This window comes from Acinonyx jubatus, chromosome X (assembly GCF_027475565.1).
Source record: "Acinonyx jubatus isolate Ajub_Pintada_27869175 chromosome X, VMU_Ajub_asm_v1.0, whole genome shotgun sequence".
Taxonomy (NCBI): domain Eukaryota; kingdom Metazoa; phylum Chordata; class Mammalia; order Carnivora; family Felidae; genus Acinonyx; species Acinonyx jubatus.
In genome coordinates this window covers 35,342,058-35,362,243 of record NC_069389.1, presented here as the reverse complement: position 1 = coordinate 35,362,243, position 20,186 = coordinate 35,342,058, and the positions used below count along the sequence as shown (strand labels likewise).

At 41.0% G+C, this 20,186-nt stretch overlaps 1 pseudogene; it reads left to right on the top strand.

Annotated features, from left to right (window-relative positions):
• The first annotated feature begins 16,598 nt into the window (after window positions 1-16,598).
• LOC106984215 (40S ribosomal protein S3a-like) lies at window positions 16,599-17,396 on the top strand (annotated as a pseudogene).
• The last annotated feature ends 2,790 nt before the right edge of the window (window positions 17,397-20,186 follow it).

Below are 20,186 nucleotides of genomic sequence, written 5' to 3'. Positions count from 1 at the left end.
AAAGATGTGTCCAGGTCCTAAACCCTGGAACTTGTGAGTATGACCTCGCTTGGTCGAAAGGTCTTTGCAGATGTCATTAAGATAAGGATCTCAAGATATGGAAATCACCCTGGATTATCTGGGTGGGTGTTAAATTCCAATGACAAATGTCCTTACAAGAGCAAGGCACAGAGAGAGGGGAGACCGACAGAAGAGGAGAAGACACGACACACAGAGTTGAAGGTGTAACTATGGATGGAAAGATTGGAGTGATGTGGCCACAAGCCAAGGAATGCTAGGTAACGTTGGGAACCGCCAGAAGTTAGTAGGAGTATGGCCCTTTGGACACCTTGATTTTGGACTTCTGGCCTCCAGACTCTGAGAGTTTAAATTTCTGTTGTTTGAAGCCACTAACTTTATGGTAATTGTTACAGCGGCCTCAGGAAACGAATACAGGCTTGCATCAGTGAACCCATAACACCACAGGCCCAAAGTGGAGTCACTTGCCCCCCATGAGAGCAAACCAAGACTCCGTTTCAACCTCTTCCAGGGGTGGTTTTTTTTTTTTTTTTTTTTTTTTTAAGTAATCTCTACACCCGATATAGAGCTCAAACTCACAACCCTGAGATCCACAGTTGTCAGCTCTACCGACTGAGTCAGCTAGGCACCCCAGGAATGTGGTCTTTTAACAGTCAACCTGAAAATTCCAGACCAGCACGTAATTTGCATGATAAAAACCCCTGCCCTGCCCTTCTCCGCAAAAAGAAGTCGTCCTGGCTTGAAAACAATCCTTCTTTTCTTTTGCTGATACTTCCTTGCCCCACCACCCGCCCGCTTATAAAAACCTTCCATTTTGTGCAATTTTCTCTCTCTACTTGCTAGATGCGGTGCTGCCTGGTTCAAGAATCACTTAATAAAACCAATTAGATTTTCAAATTTACTCGGTTGGATTTTGGGTTTTTTTAAACACTTAACACGTTGGAGGTGAAGCCACACGCAGAGCCAAGCGTTTAGGTCCCCTGGGGATCCAAGGGGTAGAGAAGATACCTTTGTGTCCTTGAGAATGAACTGGTGGTCCTCTGGTTTGTCTGGCTTGCAACATTTCTTCTCCGTTGGGCCACTGGTCAGCATTAGTGCTGCAGGAATATAGGTGCGTGCTCTGGACACAAGTGAGAATGAGACTTTTAAGCAGCAGCCAAGGAGAAAGCAATCTGTATTTGCTTGGTGGAAATAAAATTTTACTGCTCTGTGAGCCAGGCTTATTAATTCAGAGTAGGGAAAGGAAATTGGCAAAGTCTGCCACCTTTTATTTGATAAAGTGACCAGCCACCTGAAGCAGGCATGTTTTTAAGAACCTGGGTGAAAACGCTCGCCGCGTGAGGATGGAAGAGGGGGGTGAGCAAGTTGGATTTTTGAAAGAACAATGAATGCCACATTCTGTTTATTCTACATAGTGCTGTCTCCTATGAAACAATGTTGAATTTCAAAATTGTTGTCTATTGGAAACTGTTTTAAAGACTACCTTTCTCTGTTACAAAGAGAGGGTGCTAGGATAGGGAGGAGAAAGGAGAGGATCTCTGTCATTGTTATTTAACATTAAAGCTTTAACTGTATGGCTCAGCGTATATCAGGTGGATATTATCCTGTTGGGTTATATAATGTTTAAGTAGACTTGGACATTATCTTTGTTCCTGTTCACATGTAATTTCATTTTTATTTAAAAAAAACCCCAGATTTACTAGGTAAGAATTACTCCCTTCTTCTTTCTTTCTTTCTTTCTTTCTTTCTTTCGAGAGAGAAAGAGGGGGAGAGAGAGAGAGAGAGAGCGCATGTGAGCAATCAGGGGAGGGGCAGAGAGAGACAGGGAGAAAGAGAATCCCAAGCAGGCTCCATGCTGCCAGTGCAGAGAGCCTGATGTGGGACTCAAACTCATGAACTGTGAGATCATGACCTGAGCCAAAACCCAAGAGCTGCATGCTTAACTGACTGAGCCACCCAGGCACCCCTCACTCCCTTCTCTTTCAGTTCAGAAAGGATGGTTACTTACAGACTACACTGAATCTTTGAGGTCCTATGGAAACATGGTAAAGCTTGATTGAAAATTTTCAGACTACAAAAATAACATCACCGCCACTTTCTTCCCCTCTTCTATCCATTTATCTTATAAAAACAAGATAGAGAAAGTATATCTTCTCGGTTCTTCTTTCTCATCTCCTTTTCCACTTCGGTCTATATGGAAGGCATACATTATTCATCCTCCACTAGTTCATTTAATAATCTCCCTTCCTTTTTTCCCTTCACACCCACGGTCTATAAATTAGCATCTGCGATATATAGATTCTAAATAGAAGGTGGAAGTCTGTCTTACAATCTGGAACATTTCTTATGTTATTTCTCGTTTAAAGTAAAGCAAAATCTGCAAGTATCATATCAGTCAGGATTCCGACAGGGAAGCGGGGCCACCATGGGTATTCTAGGAATAAAACCTTTCGCAGATGTGGGAAGTGCCGGGGAAGTGAATGTCTGGAAGGAGGAATCCCGCGATCAGAGAGTCATTAGCCACTCCTGGAAGCATTGGTGCAGTTGCAGCATTCAGAGTTTTCAGGAAAGTTCAAGAAGCCAAGTGCATCCAGCTGCCCAAGCTGGGCAGTGAAGGAGAGGCTCATGGAGAGGTTTATGGTCACAGAAGCTGTGGCCTCTGCGTAACTCCTGCCACAGTGTGTGTGGGGATACAGACAAGTCCCCAGGGGTGGGCCTGAGGCAGCTGTTGACTAGCAGAGCCAACAGTAGGAAATGGAAGCTGGGAGTGGAGCCGGTGAGAGCCGAGAAGCCTGGGTCTGCTGGGCACCTCTGTTTCTGAGCATCACTGTATTTGACGGGAAACCTGCCAAACGTAGTGACTGCCGCTTGTCTTCTGCCCCGCAAGAGCCACGCAAGTTCCTCTTGGCCAACTCTAACCCCGAATCACACAAGGGAGGGGCTTCTAGGAAATGTAGTTCCCTGCCTTAATCAAGTTGCCAAAGTACAATTCAGCACAGCACCCACTGCCATGATAACTGAAATGGCGTCACACACAAAAGCCATTTAAAGAAAAAATTTTTAACGTTTATTTATTATTGAGAGAGAGAGAGACACAGAGCGTGAGCAGGGGAGGGGCAGAGAGAGGGGGAGACACAGAATCTGAAGCAGGCTCCAGGCTCCGAGCTGTCAGCACAGAGGCCGACGCGGGGCTCGAACCCACGAACCGGGAGATCATGACCTGAACTGAAGTCGGTCGCTTAACCAACGGAGCCACCCAGGCGCCCCACAAAAGCCATTTTTAAATTACTCTTCTGTTCTAATGTCCGTCAGCTCAGAATTTAAAATGCATAAGTATGCCATCCTTTTACTATGGCTAAGTATCCCAGCTTTTGGTGGTGTTGGACCTGGCGGGATACTGCAGTATGGAGGGGGTGGTGTGTGCTGAGGAGCTCATAGGGTTCCCAGTTGTGGCTCTGACTCATATGTAATATGTAACCTCCGGCAGATCCTTCCCCTCCATGCCACTTGTTTCCCTCACCTTAAAACGGGCAGAACTGTACCCAGTTGGCTTTTGTAGGGTTCAAATGAGATCATGAAAGTGAAAGCACTTGGTAAACTGCTAAATCCCGTGATGGTTGTAAGTCCCATTATTCCAAGGGATATTCTTCAGCTTGGCAGATGTTTAGAGCTTATGTATAAAACAGATGCTCAACAGTAACTGTGAGATGAATTAATTATTGAATGAACATGACTCGGCATCATGGAAAAAGAATCTAAGGTGTTGGTGAGGATATAATCTCCAATATGGAAGCTGCTAGAGAATGCCTTTACTCAACAAAGTTGGCATACCCCATGGACCCTCATCAGTGGCATGATGACTCAGAGGTTTCCCTGCCCTTACAGAGATCCATCTATTTTCTAGTTAACAAAGAGTAAGGGGGCCATAAATCATCTTCATCACCATCATCATCACCATTTATTGCCCGAAGGTCCAGAATACACTGGAACAGAGCACTGCTGATAGGAGAGGGATTAGCGTTGACCTCCCTGGATGGTAATTTGGAGGTTTGGCTCATGACCTAGTAATTCTACTTCTGTGAGTTTATCTGAAGGAAGTGCTCCAATATATACAAATGTGTAAGTGCATTCTAGAGGTGAGCAAACTTCATCTCACCGTTGGTTGTGCCTTGCGTTTTCAGGAAGCACCCATAGGAACCTTGACGGTATATTCTAATTGGGGAGAACTTGGACGGGCATAATGTAAGCCAAGAGAGGTGGCAAGAACATGTGGAGCTCCTGGGTCTCCTGGGTGGCTCAGTCAGTTGAGCGTGTGACTCTTGATTTTGGCTCAGATCATGATCTCGCAGTTCCTGAGATTGAGGCCCGTGTCGGGCTCTGTGCTGACAGTGTGGAACCTGTTTGGGATTCTCTCTCTGCTCTCCTCTGCTCACTCTTGCTCCCTCTCACAAAATAAACAAATAAACGTTAAAAAAAAAAAAAAGAGAGAGAAGAACATGTGGAGCTCCTCCTCTGTGTCAACTCTTCGTCCGGATTACGGGAAACAGCAATAAACAAAACAGACCAGGTCCTGCCCAGAGAGAGACAATACAAACCTGAACAGTGTAATCAAATGTCAGGTTAAGTACCACGAGGGAAAATAAAGCAGTGTCAAGGATTACAGAATGACGTGGGTGCTCTTTTTAGATAAAGTGGTCAATGTAGGCCTCTTTGAGGGAGTGCCATTTGCTCAGCAACATGAATGAACAGAGGCAGGATATTATACTATTTTCTGGGGGCAGAACATTTCAGGAAGGGAAGCAAGTGCACAGGCCCCAAGATGAGAAAGAGTGCCTTTATTTAAGGGACAAAAGGGAAGGGCACCTGGGTGGCTCGGTTGAGCGTCCGACTTCAGCTCAGGTCATGATCTCACAGTTCGTGAGTTTGTGAGTTCGAGGCCTGCGTCGGGATCTGCTGTCAGCACAGAGTCTGCTTTGGATCCTCTGTCTGCCTCTCTCTGCCTCTCCTCTGCTCATTCTCTCTTTATCTCAAAATAAACACATAAACTTAAAAAAAAAAATCTTTAAAAAAACAAAAGGGACAACAGGAGGACCAGTGTGGTTATACCACACTGGGCAAGTGGAGACGGTGATAGTAGCTGAGGTTGGAGAGGGAGCCAGGTTATAGACCACGCTGGCTTTTGCTTTGGGTCAAGTCATACGGGAATCCATTGGAATGTTTTGAACTGGAGCGTGACTTTTGCTGGCTTACGTAGCTAAAGGATATTCATATCATAAATGGGCAAGAGTGGAAGCAGAGATACCAGTTGGGATCAGATGGAGTGGGCCATAAAGGTGGCTATCAGGAATTCTGGGACCAGGATAGGTTAGTGGTGGAGGAGGTGAAGGGTAGTCAGAGCCAGCCTTTCCTTTGAAGTCAGAGCTGAAAGAATTTCCTACCAGGTCAAGTATAAGGTGTGATAGAAAGACAAGAGTCAAAGATGACTCCAAGGTTTTGGCCTGAGCAAGTGGAAGAACTGAGCTGGCATTTACTGAGATGGGGACTACCAGGCGAGGAACAAATTTGGGAGTAATGCAAAATTTAGTTTTGGAAAGGTTAACTTTCAGATGCATATTAAGCATCCAAGTGAAGATGATGAGGAAGCAATTGGGCATATGAGCCTAGAGGTCAGAGCAGACGATATAAATTTGAGAATTGAGGGGTGCCTGGGTGGCTTGAGTCGGTTAAACGTGCAACTCTTGGTTTCAGCTCAGGTCATGGTCTCATGGTTTGTGAGTTCAAGCTCTGTGCCAGGAGCTGGGTTGGCAGCATGGAGCCTGCTTGGGATTCTCTCTCTCCCCCCACCGCTCTCTCTGCCCCTCCCCAGCTCTCTCCCTCTCAAAATATATAAATAAAGTTAAAAAAAAACAAGTTTGAGAATTGTTAGTGTATAGAGGGTACTTATAGCCATTAGACTGGGTGAGATCATTTGGGAGTGAGTAAAGATAGAGAGAAGGTCTCAAGTCTCAGTCCTGGAACACGCTGATGTTTATAAGTCAGAGAGAGGACAATAAGCCAGTAAAGGAAGTTGAGGAGTAGCCAGTAAGGAAGGAAGAAAACCAGGAGAATGTAGTGTTTTAGAAGCCAAATGAAGAAAATGTTTTGAGGAGGACCTGGTTTCCTGGGACGTGTGAGGGATAAAACAGTAAAGTGGGAGGCACTTAGGATTTTCAGGGCTACCAGAGTGAGGAGGTGAACAGTGTAGGTACAGAGAAAAAAGAGAAGACATAAGGTGGTCGAGGGAGAGAGCAGAAGGTCCCAGGAACGCGGCAGGACATCAGGGTCCACGAGAAAAACATCATGACTAAAAAGTCCCCAAATGATGGAGAATGGCCAGCAACTTTCTAGAGTCAGTAATATCTGGTGTGAATTTGAAGTTATTTCTTGCTGTGCTGTGATTGGCTTTCATTCCCACAAACCTCAGTTACAGACGGCTACACACAGTTGCCATGCGCTAGTGTCCCTTGGGCCGATGAAGGAAGAGGGACAAAGTCATGTTGAAAGAGGGCAGAAGGTGAAATGCTTGGAGGGATAAACAGGCAGAGTGAGAGGTGGCCAGGAGAAATGGAACCCCCTGGGTGACTCTGGGGGAGGTGCTCATGGAATGGAGTCTCTAGCATTTCATTTAGATATTAAAGGAAAAGATTAACTGGGCAGGCTGGAGGAGCTGGGGTCACCTGGGTAACAAAAATAAACTGAAGAGTGTACAAGGATATATGTGCGGGCATGCTCTTAATAGGATTTTTTTATACTAACAAATACTGGGAGGCAGCTTGGATGTCCGGCAGTGAGGGTGTGATTACGTAGGTTGTGATGCTTCTTTTTAATGCAGCCCTCAGAAATGATGACAAGGGCACATATCCTGTTGAATGAGAGAAGCAGGTTTCAAAACGTATGTACCACAGGATCACAGTTTTGTAGAGGTAGTATGTGCATACCTATCTGTGTGCAAGGAGAAACAAAATCTTTAACTGATATATTTGAAATGGTGGTCCCTGAGTGGTAGAATTATGGGTATCTTTTATTTTTTTTTCCTTTGTATTTTTCTGTATTTTCTAAGTATACATATATATATATATATTTAATGTTTTTATTTATTTTTGAGACAGAGAGAGACAGATCATGAGCAGGGGAGGGGCAGAGAGAGAGGGAGACACAGAATCCCAAGCAGGCTCCAGGCTCTGAGATGTCAGCACAGAGCCTGATGTGGGGCTCGAACTCACGGACTGTGAGATCATGACCTGAGCTGAAGTCGGAAACAACCGACTGAGCCACCCAGGTGCCCCTAAGTTTTTTTTTAATTAAAAAAAAAATTTAATGTTTTATTTATTTTTGAGAGAGCGCATGCAGGGGGCGGAGGCGGAGAGAGAGGGACAGAGGATCCAAAGCAGGCTCTGCACTGACAGCAATGAGCCCGATGTGGGGCTTGAACTCACAAATGTGAGATCATGACCAGAGCTGAAGTCAGAGGCTCAACTTACTGAGCCACCCAGGTGCCCCCTACATTTTTTTTTCTTTACAGTGAATATTTATTACTTTCATGATTAGAGAATTAATGTTTGAAGAAGAACTCACTGATGTATGACTTGGATATTTGTGAGCACTGTCTCTACCTTTCTTGGATATATTTTATTTGACTGGAAAGCAGTTCAAAGAGGTCCTAGGTTCAAAATTCGCCTGTGGGTAAGAGAGGCATGTGTAACCAAGATGATTCTGGGGCAGGTGGATGTGTTCTGAGCTCTTGTGGTAGATCAGCTTTAGGAGGAAAAACGATTGCCAAGGCAGAGATATTCCTATCTCCAGGTTGCCATTTGTTATTCTCTGGTCTGGCTCTAAAATCAAAAGACTGCAGGAGACTTGCTGGGCTCACTGTGGAGCTTGGAGAAGACAGATGCACAGTCGTCCTGATGGTAGAATGCACATTTCAGACAGGTAAGCATGCCAGCTTCCTCCTTAGCCAGGTAGCCCAGAAAATGGACATTCATGCTGGCTTTATCCCCTCTCAAAGTCCAGCTGGACAGCTGGTTCCCTTTACGTGCGCGTCATCAATCTTGATGTTTGTGCAAAGCAATATGGGCAAGCTAGTACAGAATGGTTCATTGCTCCAGGTGTACACAACAAAATCATCAATCATTAACATAAAAACCCTTCCAAGGGCCCCCATCTCCAGGTGTGGGGCAAGGCTTCATTATGATTCTAGGTTCCCTTGGAGACATGCAAGATGTGAGCAACCAGAACTACTGTGTTACTCTTCCCCCTCCCCTATTTTCCAGGTTTGTACCACAGAGGGGCAGCAACTTAGACTGTCTGATTCCCAAGTTCAATACACCTCAGGAAAGACTCTGATTGGTCCATCCTGGGTAAGGTGTGCACATCTGGGCCAATCAACCAGCGATAGTATATGTACATGCCTCTGTGTGTGAGTGTACCAATCTTTGGGGAATTAAAATGAAAGTTGCCTGTGGTAGGTTGGGTTCTCCAGTAAACTGACTCTGAGATGGAGTTTATAGTTTATTGCAGGATTGTTTATTAAGAAGCGCTCTGAGCAGTGAGTCAGAAAAAGAGAAATAAAAGGCATCCAAAATGGAAAGGAAGACGGGTGCCTGGTTAGCTCAGTCAGTTGGGCTTCCTGCTCTTACTTTCGTCTCAGGTCATGATCTCACAGTTTGTGAGTTGAGCCCCGCATTGGGCTCTGCTCTGACAGTGAGGAGCCTGCATGGGATTCTGTCTCCCTCCCTATCTGCCCTCCCCTGCTTGCTCTCTATCTTTCTCTCTCAAAATAAATAAATTTAAAAAAAATGGAAAGGAAGAAGTAAAATTGTCTTTGTTTGCAGATGATATGATCTTATACACAGAAAATCCTAAAGACTCCACCAAATAAACTGCTAGAACTAATCAACAGATTCAGTGAAGTTGGAGGATACAAAATCAACATCCAGAAAACAGTTGTGTTTCTATACACTAACAACAAAGCATCTGAAAAAGAAATAAAGAAAACAGTCCCATTGACAATAGCATCAAAAACAATAAAATACTTGGTAATAAATTTAAGGAGGTGATAGATCTGTAATACTGAAAACTACAAGACTGTGATGAAAGAAACTGAAGACTCAAATAAATGTAAAGATATTCTGTCCTCATGAATTGGAAATATTAATATTCTTAAGATGTCCACACTAGCCAAAGCCATCTACAGATTCAATATAATCCCTATCAAAATTCCAATGGCAAAAAAATAAATAAATAAATAAATAAAATAAAATTCCAATGGCATTTTTCACAGAAATAAAACAAACAATCTTAAAATTTGTATGGAACCATAAAAGACCCCTAATAGTCAAAGCAATTCTGAGAAAGAAGAATAAAGTTGGAGGCATTACATTTCCTGATTTTGAACTATACTATAAAGCTCTAGTTATCAAAACAATGTGGTATTGGCATAAAAATAGACACACTGACCAATTGAACAGAATCAAGAGCCCAGAAATAAACTCTCACACTAATATTTGACAAGAGAGCCAAAAATACCCATTGGGGAAAGGATAGCCTCTTCAATGAATGGTGTTGGGAAAACTGGATAACCACATGCAGAAGAATGAAATTGGACTCCTATCTTCCACCACTCCCCAAAATTAACATGAAATGGATTATAGACTTAAACATAAGACCTGAAACTGTAAAACTTCTCGAACAAAACACAGGAAAAAGCTCCTTGACATTGCTTGGCAGTGCTTTCCTAGACGTGACCTCAAAAGCACAAACAACAAAATCGAAAATGGACAAGTTGGACTACAGCAAGCTAAAAAGTTTCTGCATAGTAAAGGAAACAATCAACAAAATGCAAAGGCAACCTACAGAATGAGAGAAAATATTTATGAATCATATGTCTGATAAGGGGCTAATATCCAAAATATATAGGAAACTCATACAACTCAATAGCAGAAAAATAAAAAAAAAATAAAAAATAATAATTCAATTGAAAATGGGCAGAGAGAGACACCTGGGTGGCTCAGTCACTTTTGATGTCAGCTCTGGTCATGGTCTTGTGGTTGTAGGATCGAGCCCTGTGTTAAGCTCTGCACTGACAGAGTGGAGCCTGCTTTGGATCTTTTCTTCCTCTCTCTCTGCCCCTCCCCTGCTCTCTCTTTCTCTCTCAAAATAAATCAATATTTGTTTTAATGGGCAAAGAACTTGAATAGACAGTTTTTGAAGGAAATCATGCAAATGGCCAACAGATATAGGAAAAGTTGCTTGACAACACTAATCATCAAGGAAATGTAAATCAAAACCAGAATGAGATATTACCTCATACCTGTTAGTGACTGTCATCAAAACAAAACAAAACAAAACAAAACAAAACAAAACAAAAAAACAAGAGAAAACAAGAGATACTGATTTCATCTCTTACAGATATGTACCCAGAAGTAGGATTGGTTCACATGTTAGTTTGATTTTAAATTTTGAGAAAAAGCTCAACTCAGGGAAACAGAGAGTAGAGTGGTGCTTACCAGGGGCTGGAGGTAGGGGAAATGGGGAGATACTGGTCAAAGGGTACAAACTTCGGGTTATAACACCAACAAGTTCTGGAGATTTAATGTACAGCATGGTGATTATAGCTAATAATAGTTTATTATATACTTGAAGGTTGCTAAGACAATAAATCTTAAATGTTTTCACCATTAAAAAATGGTAATTGTGTGATGGGATGGAAGTGTTAGCTAGTGCTACGGTTGTAATCATTTCACAATATATGAACGTATCAAATCAGCACATTGTACACCTTAAATTTACAGAGTGTTATATGTCAATTATATCTTAATAAATCTGGGGGAAAATGCTCTCGGAATCAACACTGTGGGTATTGGGAGGGGAAGTAAGCAGGATTGGGGACAGGAAGAAGTCAAGTTTTGACCCAGGCATGATGACAGACCTGGCTGACCCTATAGGGAGCCCTGCAGTTAGAACAGTTCTGTGGACTTGCCCAAAGATGGATGGAGATGGCTGTATCTCTGCAATGATCAGTCATTGGATGTGGGCTACCCCCAGTGGTTCTATGCAGCTGAGGTGGACCCCAGAGGGTGGACGTCTAAGGACAGTCTGCTGACCATACTCTTGAAGTTGGACAACAAAAGGTAAGATCTGTAATGTGTTACAGCATTCACCACGGTGCCCACTTGGCAAAATAAGCACAAGTAAATAAATAAATTCTAGGACATTTGAAACATAATGCCATATTGTACTTCAGAAACGTTATATCGCTTATATTAAATTTCAACCTGAAGGGGCCCCTGGGTGGCTCAGTCGGTTTAAGCGTCCCAACTTTGGCTCAGGTCATGATCTCACGTTTGGTGAGTTCAAGCCATGCGTCGGGCTCTATGCTGACAGCTTGGAGCCTGGAGCCTGCTTCGGATTCTCTGTCTCCCTCTCTCTCTGTCCCTCCCCCACTTGTGCTTGCTCTCTCTCTGTCTCTCTCTCAAAAAATTAAAAACTTCAAGCTTGATCTAGAATATTTAACAAATAAAATCTAATCAAACTAAAATCGAACAGAAATCTAAAATTAATTTAAAAGATAAACAGGTAATTCAACCAAGTTCTACTTTTAAAGCACGTTAGACATTTCTTACTCTAACTCAGAACACTTGCTGGGCACAGGAGAGCCACAAACAGGAGATAATTTTCTCCCTCTCTTTTAGGGTGATGAAGTAGGATCTAGAATTAATCAGTGTCAGTAGATAAAAATGGTAATGAGTTAAAAAAAAAACAAGTTCAGTGGGTACTATGCAGAAAAGATTCTATCAGTGTTTACTTTCATCATCCATTTAGTAATTCTTATGTGAAGAATTAATTTCCTGTTACCAACACAAAGTTTACGTTACAATGCATCATTGTGCCCAATGAGAATTGTTAGGTGAGCCCAGTCACCTTCAGATTTGTGAGCAAAACAAACTATTGGTTTTAGGTCACCATTTTGGGGTGGTTTATTATATCTGAACATGCCCTAAGCCCTTCAATCGGAGGAGCCCCCAGGGACACAGGCATCTTCTGTAGCCCAATTCCTCCATTTCTCCTAGTGGTTTCACCCCCCTCCTAGTTGCCTAGGTTTGAAACAGAGTCATTCTGTGCATACTTTCCTTCACCCCCCAGGACTGGTCAATTGCCAAGTCTCCTCAGTTCCATATTGCTTGCTTCTGTTTCATCCCCTCCAGGCTCACTGTAATTATCTTGCTTTCCCTCCTGCCTGGATGATCACAGTAGTCTCCTAAATTCTCTCTTTGCCTCCAGGCTTCCTCATTCCAATGCTCTGGCCTCTAAATCTTTAATGGTTCTCACAGCTTAAATACTAGCATTCAAGGTCTTTCCTCAACTGGCCCTTACCTTGCTGTGATGATTTAACTGTATGTGTCAACTTGGCTGGGCCATGGGGTTCCAACATATTCGATCAAACATCATTCTGAGTATTTCTGTGAGGGTATTTTTGGATGAGATTAACATTTAAATTAGTGGACTTTGAGTAAAACAGATTGCCCTCTATAATGTGGGTGGGCCTCATTCAATCACTTGATTGCCTGAATAGAACAAAAAGACCAGCCTCCCTGGAGCAAGAGAGAATTCCATAGCCGACTACCTCTGGACTTGGTCTGCAACATCAGTCTTCGGGGCTCTCTCTCAGCCCCTGCCCTGCTCATGCTCTCTTCTCTCTCTCTCAAAATAAATAAATAAACTTTAAAAAATGCAGTAAGCATAAATATAACAAATAAGTAAATTCTAGAGTACTTTAGAAGGTGTGAGGTATAATAGAAAAAGTAAAAAAGGAGGAGAAAAAGGAGCAGGGGTTGAGGGGTATGGACTGCAATTTATAACTGGGTGGTTAGGGTAGGCCTCACTGACTGGGTAACATTTGAACAAAGACTTAAAGGTGAGAGAGTTAGTTATGCAGATACACGGAGAAAGAGAGGTCTAGACAGCATTGTTTAAGTGTCTTATAATGAGCATTTACTGCATTTGTTAACACCACCACCCCTCAAGAGGTAATTATCATTTTATCTTCGATCACAATCTATTCATTTTCCCTGTTAATTGAACTTGACATAAATGGAACCACACAGTCTATACTCTTCTGTATTTGGCTTCTTTCACTTATCAGAGTATCTGTGATATTCATCCATTACTACTGTGTGCCAGTAATTTGTTCCTTTTTGTGCCTGTATATTATTCTATTGCATGGATACGCCAGCAATGCATTGATCCATTCTCTTGTGGATTGTTTCCAATGTTTACTACTCTGAATAGTGCTGCTATGCATATTCTTACACGTGTAGTTTGGTGGACATATGCACTCATCTCTCTTGGGTATGTACCAAGGAGTGGGATTGCTGGGTCATAAGGTAGGCATATATTTAACTTTGGTAATATTGTAAAATTGTTTTCCAAAGTGGTTGTATCAATTTATACTCCCACCAAGTTGTGCCAATTGCCCTACATCCTTTGGTATCAGTATATATATATATATATATATATATATATATATATATATATATATGGGGAGAGGAGAGAGAAAGAGAGAGAGAGAGAGATTTGACATATCATGTTGTGCAAGTTTAAGGTGTAGGACATACAGATTTGATACATTTATATTGCTATATGATCTCCATGGTAGCATTAGACTACACCTGTATCATGTTACGTAACTACCATTTCTTCTAGAGCCGGGAACAGTTAAGATCCACTCTTTCAGCAAGTTTAATGTTTATAATACAATTTTGTTGTCTATAATGACTGTACTGTGTATTAGGTCTCTAGGACTTATTACTCTACTAGTTACAAGTGTGTACCCTTAAACATCTCCCCGATTCCCTCACACCTCAGCCCCTGGTAATCAACATCCTACTATCTGCTTTAATGAGTTTTTCTTTAGATTCCACATATAAGGATATCATATATGTGACAAACAACTTTAGGACTAGTGTGCTTTACATACTTTAACGTATGTGTGCTATACCTCAATTTTAAAAAGCTGATTCAGAAAAGTGGAGCTCTCAATGTGAAAACGTCTCAGGAGTACATTTATCAATTTATTGTTATATAATTTTCCTTTATATGTGTATCTAAAAGTGGTGTATGATAAAAAATAAATGTCCAAATACACCCAAAAGAACCCTTTCCATAAATACAAAATTAAAACTCTAAGTGATCAAAAACACACATTTTTGTCCACATATGTTCAAATTCAGAGGGACCACACATGATCACTCATTTCCCAGTGCGATAGAAAAATGCCCAACCAACTCATTAGAATCCATCCCAGAAGTTTAGTGCTGAAGCTTCATCCGTGGGGCCTTTAAGGCACTGTCCAGAGAGGGGTTGGCAGGTGCATGGCTGAGCCTGTAAAGGCTGACCAAGGTCACTGACAAATACTTGGCGAAGGTCAGTGATTGAGTTACCTTGCCAGCTCCTAACCTAGTTCATTTGTAGGCTTCAGGCTTCTGGCTACACTGTGGAAGAGCTTCTATTGTGACTTCATGATAATGCCCAGCTCCATGCTGCCCCCTGCCCCCCACCCCCTCATGCTCCACCCACAGGATCTGGGGCAGCCTGGTGCTGTCACACTCTCTCAACTCCAACTAGGACCAACCTCTGAATTCCCTTCCTACCATGTTCTGTCTTTCCTCAAGTGTACTGGAATAGGATACCTCAGCAAACTGTCTCAAAAACAGCTAAAGCATTTACCATATTTCACAAACTCGGGGCCCAGCATGTAAAGTCACTGCTAGGTCAGGATCTGATAAGAGTTTTATCTCAAAGACTTACCCAAAGATAGTACATGGAGTTCAATTTTAGTTGCTCCCCGTGACTAGATTGTGGAGATTTAAGCTTGATTTCATCAGCTGTTCTTTTGTATAGTTTTAAAAATCAAGAATAATGTTCATTTCGTTTCACATAAAAACTAGGGTTCCTTCCTGCATTTTAATCCAATTCTCAGAACTGTCATTAGGCTTTAAATTCAATTCACAGATAAAGTGTTTAGAGATTTTTTTCCCTCACTGAGATTTAGTATATTATTTGTTCCCAACCCATGTGATTTCCAAGTCTCTAAAATGTATAAATTATTTATGGTCCAGATGGTGATCTGATACTTTGCCTCTCAAAACGTTCTGCTCTTTTTCTGCTTGCATAAATGTTCAATTACAAAATCCAGGTTGGTCTTTAGGTACTAGTATAATAGCCCAAGGCATTTTTAATTACAAATAAACACTCCAGTTTTAAGCAACCATTTTTCCCCCTTTGACTTTCATGGCTCAGAATTAAAAACTATTCTTCTCTGGGAGCTACCAAGTTAAGGAACAGAAAAGGGGGAAAATCCTTTTTATTCTCTTGCTGGGTGGAGGGTGGTTCTTGGCCAAATTAAAAATGTCCAGGTTTCAAAATGAGAGGCTGTGAATAGAATGGTAATTGTTCCCCCAATATACTTTTAGTCTTATTTTTTTATTTTATTTTTATTTTTTGTAGTAATAGAAACCCTGAACTTAAGAAGGTAAAATGGCTTCCCAGGATAGAGACTACATTACCCACCTTCCTTTACAGCTAGGTATGGTCATATGATTGCATTCTGGCTAACCAACCGGGAGCACAACTGATATGTGCAATTTGTGGGTCCTGTCCTTAAAGGAGCAGAGGTTCCTGCCCCCATCTCTTCCTACTTCTTGCTGGCTAGAAAAGATATGTGCTAACGAGCCATCTTGGACTCTATGCACAAAGCTCCACCCAATCATGGCAGTTCCATAAGACAGAGGAGCCTGAGAACCAGCCTGGTGCCGACAGAGCAGCCCCAGACTACATATGCTCAGATGTTGTTAACATGAGGGAGTAATGAACTGCTTTCTGTCATGTAAGACATTATTATTTTGGCTCTCACTATATATTATATATAGCTAAAACTATATATATTCTAGTGAAAATCACTGATACTTAGGCAGAATTATAGAAAATTTTGATTAAAAGCCTAGAAAAATGACCAATAAAAGTTTTCATTGTCCATTTGCAGTTAAGGGTTGGAAAAAGCATTGATGGATTTTTCTTGATATATTGTCATAAGCATTTTTTGACTAAATCCTTGAAGAAAAGTCTTTCAAGTCTGAGGCTAAAGGTCTTTTTGCCTCCTCTTAAGACTGCATCAGGGACTGATTCAGCACTTAGAATTAAATCAGGAAGTTTCTCAAATACATCACAATGGGTCTTAAATACACCAGAAAGGGTTGCTCACATATCAGCAAGGGTCTCAAAGAAGTTAGGAAGGGTCTCAATGTTATCAGAAAGAGTCTCAAACAAAACAAAACGGGTCTCAAAGATGTCAGGAAAAGTTCCAGTGTCCTTATGTATATAAGGATGGGTCTCAAATAGGTCAGGAAGACACTCACATACATCGGGAAGAGGGTGAAATAAGTGAAGAAGAATCTGAACTAGGTAGGGAAGGATCAAAAACATGTTAGGATGGAGAAGTCAGAAAGAGTCTCAAAAAAGAAGGAAGCACTCAGGGCAGAACCATGGTAGCTGGCAAGATTAAGCACCTTATGAAAGGCAGCAAAAAGGGAGCCAAGAAGAAAGTGATCCAATTTCTAAGAAAGATTGGTATGATGTGAAAACACCAGCTATGTTCAATTAATAATAAATATTGGAAAAACACTCATGACAAGAATTCAAGGAAGCAAAATTTTATCTGATGGCCTCAAGGGTGGTGTTTTTGAAGTGAATCTTGCTGATCTGAATGATAAAATTGCATGTAGAAAATTAAAGCTAACTACTGAGGATATACTGGGCAAAAATTGCCTGACTTACTTCCATGGCAGAGATCTTACCTGTGACGAAATCTGCTCCATAGTTAAAAAAAAAAAAAAAAAAAAAAAAAAAAAAAGCAGTCAATGATTAAAACTCATGTCAATGTCAAGACTACTGAAGGTTATTTGCTTCACCTACTCTGTGTTGGTTTTCCTAAAAATTGTAACAATCAGATTTAGAACAGCTCTTACATCTAGCACCAATAGGTCTGCCAAATCCAGAAGATAATATAAATCATGACCCTAGAGGTGCAGACAAATGACTTAAAAGAAGTGGCCAATAAACTGATTCCAGACAGTATTGGGAAAGACACAGAAAATGTTTGCCAATGTATTTATCCACTCCATGACATCTTTGTTAGAAAAGTAAAAATGATGAAGAAGCCCAAGTTTGAATTGGGAAAACTCATGGCGTTTCATGGTAAAGGTAGTCATCCTGAAAAAGCTACTGAGGATGAGGCAGGTGCTGAAGTTGAACAAGCTGATGAATATGAGCCATCACTCTAAAAATATGCTTAAAATTCAGACTTTCAATGGTGACAAATAAAAAGTCTCATTTGTGAAAAGAAGAAGAAGAAGAAGAAGAAGAAGAAGAAGAAGAAGAAGAAGAAGAAGAAGAGGAGGAGGAGGAGGAAGAAGGAGGAGGATTGATCTCAAACATGTCAAACAGTGTCTCAGTCATCCTGGAAGAATCTCAAATAGGAAGGAGGAGTCTTAAACACCTCAGGAAAGGTCTCAGGCAAGTCAGAAATTGTCTCAAATATGTGATAAAGAGTCTCAAGTCAAGAAAAATCTCAAATACTTCTTAAAGAGTCTCAAATAAGTGAAGAAGGTTACCAAATAATAAGGAAGTGTCTGAAGTAGAAAGGAATCATTTTGAATAGTCAGAAAAGGGTCAAATACATCAGAAAAGGTCTTAAGCAAGCTGTTAAAGGTTTCAAATATGTCATGAAGGGCCCCAAATAATCTGGAAGAATCTCAAAAAATTATGAATGCTCTCAAATGGATCAGGAAGCATCTCAAGTCATAAAAGGTCTCGAACATGTTAGGAAGGGTCTCAAAGTCACCAGGAAGAGTTTTAGATACACCAGGAAGGGACTCAGACAAGAAGGGTCCAAATACATCAGGAAGAGTCTCAAATATTTCAATAAAGGTCTTAAGCAGTCAGTAAGAGATTCAAATACATAAGGAAGGGTCACAAACTCATATGGTAATGTCTTAGTGACTTTTGAAAGGATCTCCTACTGACAGAACAGTCTTTAATATGTCGTAAAGGATATCAAAAAAGTCATGGGGGGTAGCAAACAAGTCAAAAAGGACTGTTCACATGGTAGGTGTCTTAACATCATTAGGAGGTCTCAATCAATAATGGTCCTAAATAAGTCAGAAAGTGGCTCAAACAGGTTATCAAGTCAAATATTTTAGGAGTCTCAACCACATCAGAAAGAGTTTCAAGAAAGTTAATTGTTTCAAATGCAACAAAGAGGCTCTCAAATAGGTTAGAAAGGGTCTCAAACTCACCAGCATTGATTTCAAGCAGCAAGAAGGGGTCTCAAATTCAAGAAGCCTTTGGAACAAGTCAGGAAGAGTTTCAAACAAGTCAAGAAGAGTCTCAAATACACCATAAAAAGTCTCAAATATGTCAGGTGTCTCAAACATATCATGAAGTATATCATACAAGTCAGAATAGATCTCAAACATGAAAGGAAGGCTCTCAAAGTTATCAGGAAGTTTCACATACATCAAGGAGGGCCTCAAACACATCATGAAGCATCTCAGATATGTCTGGAAGAGTCAAATATGTCATGAAAGTTATCTAGTACATCTGGAAGGGTCTCAAGAAAGTCAGGAAGGGCATAAATATTGTGAGGAAGAGTCTTAGGACAGGTCTCAAACGTTTCAGTAAGAATATTAACCAAGTAAGAATGAGTGTCAAACAAGTCAAGAAGGGTATAAAATATGACAGGAAGGGCCTCAAAGTCATCAGGAAGAGTCTCAAATGGAGGAAGGGTCTCAGACAAGTCAGGGAGGGTCTCAAATAATCAGAAAGAGGCATTAACATTTCAGGAAGTATCTCAACCAGGCAGGGAGCCTCACACATAATCAGGAAAAGACTTTGACATGTCAGGAAGAGTCCTACACAAATGAAGAACTTTCTCAATCATGTAGGGAGGAATAAAACAAATCCAGAAAGATCTCACTCAAATTAGGAAGAGTCTCAAACAGAAAAGGAGATTCTCATATGTGGCTGGAAGGATCTGAACATGTCAAGAAGAGTCTCCAGAAGTTGGGAAATGTCTCAAGCAAGTCAGAATGATCTGAAATGCACCACGAAGAGTCAGAAACAAATCACGAAAGGCCCTAAACATGTCAGAAAGTCTTTTTTTGTCTCTTTATTTTTACAACAGCTTCATTGAGATATAATACACATACCATACAATCTATCTATTTAAAGTATACAATTCAATGGCTTTTAGTATATCCACATATGTGTATAACCATCACCACAGTCAATTTTACAACATTTTTATCACTTTAAAAAGAAACCTTATATCCTTTGTCTATCACCCCCCTAATTCCCTGCCCCCTGCCCCAGCCCTAAGCAACCACTAATCTAATTTCTGTCTCTATAGATTTTCCTATTCTTGACTTTCATATGAGTTGAACCATATAATGTGTGGTCTTTTTTGATTGGCTTCCTTCACTTAGCATAATGTTTTCAAGGTTCACCCATGTTGTAGCACACATCTCTACTTTTTTTCAGTGGCCAAATAATATTCCATTGCATGGATATACCACATTTATTTCTCCATTTATCCATTGATGGACATTTGAGTTTGTTTCCACTTATTGGCTATTATGAATAATAATAGTAATAAACACTCATGTACAGGTTTTTGTTTTCACTCCTTTTGACTACATACATAGGAATGGAAGTGTGGGTCATATGGTAACTCTATATTTAATTGTTTGAGGAAATGCCAGACTGTTTCCCAAAGCAACTGCACCATTTTACCGTGTCACCAGCAGTGTACGAGAGTTCCAATTTCTCTACATCCTTGCCAACGCTTGTTATCTGACTGATTTTAGCCACCCTAGTGATTGAGAAGTGATATCTTGTTGTGGTTTTGATCAGAAAGTCTTACACACACCAGGAAGGGTCTTAAACAAGTAATGGTCTCAAAGAGTGAGGAAAAGTCTCAAACAACATAAGAAAAGGATACAAAGTAGTCACAAAAAATTTTAAATCCCTCAGAATGGGTCTCACACAGAGAATCTCCAATATGTCAGAAAAGG